Raw genomic sequence first — 4,866 nt, 5'->3', positions numbered from 1 at the left:
TCATGACTATCATATATGTTGTTTTTCCCTTAAATTATTCTTAACCTAGCATGTGTATAGGGATGGAGGTGGATTCATTTCCCTAGCCTTCTTTACTTGTACTTCACTCCCTTTAATTCTTGCAATTTATTGTTTTATGCACTTTTAATTCCTAATTTAAGTGACAACAAACAAAACCTTTATGAACACCCCCTCATCATTCTAGAAAGATTCTAGACACTAAGGTTGCCGTAAGACTAGCGCAATCCCAGTGGTTCGACTTACCCGACCAATAGCCCTATTTTACAATGATTCGTGCTATTGCGAAGGTTGATGTTTAATTGACCAACCGATCACATAAATTCACTTGAAAGAACTCTTAGAGGAGACCTTAGGGAATCTTCCAGCATAAGAGAACTTGAAACTAAATTTAACACAATGGCTGAAAATGTAGGAAATGTCGGAAATGAGGAAATTAATAATGATAGGGCCGAAATTCCAAATGTGGTTCCTATGACTCTTCGGGACCATTTCATCCCTACCACCTATGCTTCTCCCTCCTGCATTGTGATGCCAAATATTGAGGCGGCTCAATATGAAATTAAATCTAGCACTATCCAAATGCTTCCATCTTTTCATGGCTTTGAGAATGAGGACCCCTATAAGCACATTGATGAATTCCTTGAAATATGCTCTACCATCAAGATTAGGGGCTTCCCTGACAATGCTCTCCAATTGTATCTCTTCCCATTCTCCTTAAAAGAAAGGGCAAAATACTGGTTGAACTCCCTTGCTGCAAATTCCATCATTACATGGGCTCAATTGCAGCAAGAATTCTTAAAGAAATATTACCCAATGAGTAAAACCAACTTAATGAGCCGCTCTATTCTTAGTTTTTCTCAAATTGATGGAGAACAACTCCATCAGACTTGGGAGAGACTTCAAGACCTTTTAAGAAAATGTCTACATCACTTAATTCCCAAATGGCAATTGGTGCAAGATTTCTATGCTGGTTTAACTGAACCACATAGATTCATGGTTGATTCATCTTATAGTGGTATGTTCATGTCTAAGAGTCCAGATGAGGAATGGACCTTGCTTGAGAATTTGAGTGAAAACTCGTTACAGCATAATTCTCGTAGTGGTCCAACCTCAACCAATACGAAAAACCCCACTTCATGTCAACCAAAGACCATGAGGGAAGAATCATCTCAAGTGGATGCCATAGCTCATAAATTCTATCAATTGATGGCACCACATCTCTCCCCCTCTTTGTCCCAAAATTCAGCTAGCTCACTGTGTGCATCATGTACTTGTCCATTCCATCTCTCGGAAGATTTCCCCACACCGGAGAAATTTTCCAACCCCAATCAAGAGCAAGCTAATGCCATGTTCTCAAGGCCCGAAAATAATTCATATTCTAATATTTTCAATCCGGGATGGCGAGATCACCCGAATTTCTCGTGGAGGCAACAAGCCCCACAGAATTCGCAATTCCAAAATTCGGGGCATCAAAATCAGCCCCCTCCTTAATTTCAAAATAGGCAATTTTCAGCCTCTTCAAGCTACCGTCCTCCGTATAATCCAAATGTCTCTAATCAACCTCCGGTGTACCCAACTGATGAAATTGCGGCTGCAAACAAGCAAATGATGGAATCATTAAACAAGCAAATTATGGATTCCAACAAGCAACTCTTGACATCTTTGCAGCCTACTCTTCAAATGGTTCACTCTTATACTCAATCCATAACTAAGCTCGAAAATCAAGTGGGCCAAATAGCTAACTCTGTGAACCAATTGCTTTAAAAGGACAAAGGTAAGCTTCCCGCTCAACCATTTGAAAATCCTAGAGGAATGCATGCGATTGATGAAACCCCTCCATCGAGTGGACCGAGTCATGAGCATGTTCAAGCAATCACCACCCTTAGGAGTGGTAGAGTGGTTGACAACAAGGTTGATGGAGACAAAAATGAAAAAGAACCTCTTTTGCAAAATCCAAATTCAAGCTATTCTAATCAAATTGCAAGCTCTTCTCGTCCAAATACCATTCATGGAAATCACGCACATTTTAACCCAAATGTGGAAACTACTTATGAGCCAAAAGCTCTGTTTCCTCAATGTCTTCAAGAGTCAACACATAGTGGGAACAAGAATTGTAAAATTCTATCAAGCAAATCCCTCCCTATGCAAAATTTCTCAAAGACTTGTGCACTCAAAAGCGCATTTCTAAAAATCATTTGCCAAAGAAAATGAGGTTAATCGAAAATGTTAGTGCTATCATCCAGCACAGCACTCCTCCAAAGTATAAGGATCCGGGTGCCCCCACAATCTCTTGTGTCATTGGTGACAACAAAATCGAGAGGGCCTCATTGACTTAGGAGCTAGTGTGAATTTAATTCCATACTCAGTTTACTTACAGCTTGGTTTGAGAGATCTAAAGCCGACTTCCGTGGTTTCGCAACTTGCCGATAGATCGGTCAAGCATCCACGAGGCATTCTTGAGGATGTTATCATCAAAGTGGACAAATTCTACTCCTCGGTAGACTTTGTGGTTCTTGACACGGAACCGGTCCATGATCCAAAAAAGCACATTCCCGTGATCCTTGGTAGGCCAATCTTAGCTACTGCTAATGCATCAATTAATTGCCGAACCGGGGTGATGGACATTGCTTTTGGAAACATGCAAGTCAAACTCCACATTTTTCATGTAACTCAACATCCTTCCAATGAGGATGATTATTTCCTTGTTGATGTCATTGATGAAGTGGTCGAAGAATCCCTCTCCTTCATTCTAAGCAAGGACCCCCTTGAAACTTGCATGTCTCATTTCGACTTCTTAAACTTTGACATTGATCAATCCATCCAAGAAGTTAATTCTCTGCTTGATGTTGATGCTATCATGGATATTCCCCCTTGGAAAATTCCAAAAGAGCTGCTTCCTCAGCTCTCCACTACTCCTCCGGTTCCATCTCTGAAATCTCCACCACAACTTGAGCTTAAGCCGCTCCCGGCCCATCTCAAGTATGTATTCCTTAGTTCAAATCAAACTCTCCCGGTCATCATTGCTTCGGACCTTCTAAAGGACCAAGAAACCAGCCTTTTAGCGGTGCTACAAGAGCACAAAGAAGCTATTGGTTGGGCAGTGGCTGACTTGAAAGGAATTGACCCCTCCATTTGTATGCACCGCATTCATATGGAGGAGGACGCATTCACCGGTTAAATCCTAACATGAAGGAAGTGGTAATGAAGGAAGTGATAAAATTGCTAGATGCGGGAATCATCTACCCCATCTCTGATAGCAAGTGAGTAAGCCCCACACAAGTTGTCCCCAAGAAATCCGGTCTCACCGTTGTTGAAAATTCAGCGGGTGAGCTTGTGCCACAACGAACCACCACCGGGTGACGTGTGTGCATTGACTACCGGAAGCTCAATTCGTCAACTAGGAAAGATCATTTTCCACTCCCATTTATTGATCAAATCCTAGAAAGGCTAGCCGGCTAAAGCTACTATTGTTTTCTTGACGGTTATTCCGGCTATAACCAAGTGGCAATCGCCCCCCAAGATCAAGAGAAAACAACATTCACATGTCGCTTTGGAACCTTTGAATATCGACGCATGCCTTTTGGGCTAAGCAATGCTTCGGCAATTTTTCAAAGGTATATGATGTCCATATTTTCCGATATGGTTGAAAAATTCTTGGAAGTTTTCATGGACGATTTTTCCGTCTTTGGCTCCTCCTTTGATTCTTGTCTCAAAAATTTATCTCTTGTGCTCCAAAGATGCAAGGAGACAAATCTAATTCTAAGCTAGGAGAAAAACCATTTCATGGTATAAGAAGGTATTGTTCTAGGACATGTCATCTCTAAACGGGAAATCGAGGTAGACAAGGCAAAAGTTGATTTAATCTCTAATCTTCCTCCTCCGAATTCCATCTGTCAAATCGGTTCTTTTCTTGGCCATGCCGGATTCTATCATCGCTTCATCAAAGACTTTAGCAAAATCTCACGGCCCTTGTGTAATCTCTTAGCCAAGGATGTTCCATTCAATTTTGATGAAGCTTGCATGGAAGCTTTCATTAAACTTCGCACTCTCCTCTCATCTGCCCCAATAATGAAACCGCCTAATTGGTCTCTTCCTTTTGAGATCATGTGTGATGCATCCGACTATGCATTAGGCGCGGTTTTAGGCCAACGTGTGGACAAGCTCCCATACGTCATTTATTACGCTAGTCGAACTCTTTCTGATGCTCAATTAAATTACACCACTACTGAAAAAGAGTTGCTAGCTGTAGTTTATGCCTTGGATAAATTCCGCTCCTATCTTCTAGGTTCCAAGGTCATAGTTTTCTCGGATCATGCCGCCCTTCGGCACTTGTTAGCAAAGAAAGAGACCAAACCCCGCTTGATTCGATGGATACTCTTACTTCAAGAGTTTGACATTGAAATTCGGGACAAAAAAGGGGCAGATAATGTTGTCGCCCATCATCTCTCTCGCTTACTCATTGAAAAATCTTCAGATTTCGCCGCCGTCCGTGATTCCTTTCCGGATTAGCAACTCTTCTAGATTTCTCATGCAAATCTTTCATGGTTTGCGGATATTGTCAACTACCTTGCGGTAGGTAAAATTCCAACTCATTGGTCCAAATAAGAGAATGACCGGTTCTTCTCCCAAATCAAGCATTTCTTTTGGGAAGATCCAGAACTATTCAAGTATTGCCTGGACTAAATCATCCGGCGATGCATTCCTGAAACTCAGACCACAAGCATCCTCAATTTCTGTCATACTCTTGCTTGTGGAGGCCATTTCAGTACCAAAAAGACCGCTCACAAAGTTCTTCAAAGCGGATTCTATTGGCCCTCCTTGTTTCGAGATGCATACAATTTTTGT

The sequence above is a fragment of the Cornus florida genome, unplaced genomic scaffold, assembly GCF_030987335.1.
Source record: "Cornus florida cultivar Cherokee Brave unplaced genomic scaffold, ASM3098733v1 CherokeeBrave_3.0.0_Hap2_Chr06, whole genome shotgun sequence".
Classification (NCBI taxonomy): domain Eukaryota; kingdom Viridiplantae; phylum Streptophyta; class Magnoliopsida; order Cornales; family Cornaceae; genus Cornus; species Cornus florida.
The sequence above is the reverse complement of the archived record's forward strand: the minus strand, read 5'-3'. Positions refer to the sequence as shown.